The 422-nt window shown below is 62.8% G+C and overlaps 1 pseudogene; it reads right to left on the bottom strand.

Annotated features, from left to right (window-relative positions):
- Positions 1 to 236: 236 nt before the first annotated feature.
- LOC112479006 lies at positions 237 to 355 on the bottom strand (annotated as a pseudogene).
- Positions 356 to 422: the final 67 nt, after the last annotated feature.

Genomic DNA, 422 nt, shown 5'->3' with positions numbered 1-422 from the left:
GGCCCCGCGGAGCCCAGGAAGGGAAAGGCCCGGAGTATTTAGAGGAAACAGCCCAGGGCTGGCTGCAGGAGAGCAGGTGAGGGCGGGCGAGGATGCAGGGCGCATGGCTGTTGGAGACGCCCTTGGGCTCGGGCGCCTGCCCGGGACCCCCGAGACAGCGACCGAGCGAGTGAGCAGGGCTCGGGGGCATCCGGGCGCACCCTGGCTGGATGGCGGCAAAAGGAGCGGGCGGCAAAACCCTACAGCACCTGGTATTCCTCGGCGGAATCCCATCCAAGTACTAACCAGGCCCGACCCTGCTTAGCTTGGGAGATCAGACGAGATTGGACGTGTTCAGGGTGGTATGGCCGTAGAGGGGGAGATGCTGTTGTGCTATGGTGTTATTCTCAATATGACAACCAGATGGCAGCACGGAATGAGTA

The sequence above is a fragment of the Pteropus alecto genome, unplaced genomic scaffold (genome assembly GCF_000325575.1).
Source record: "Pteropus alecto unplaced genomic scaffold, ASM32557v1 scaffold5964, whole genome shotgun sequence".
NCBI lineage: Eukaryota > Metazoa > Chordata > Mammalia > Chiroptera > Pteropodidae > Pteropus > Pteropus alecto.
This window is presented reverse-complemented; position numbering and strand designations above follow the sequence as displayed.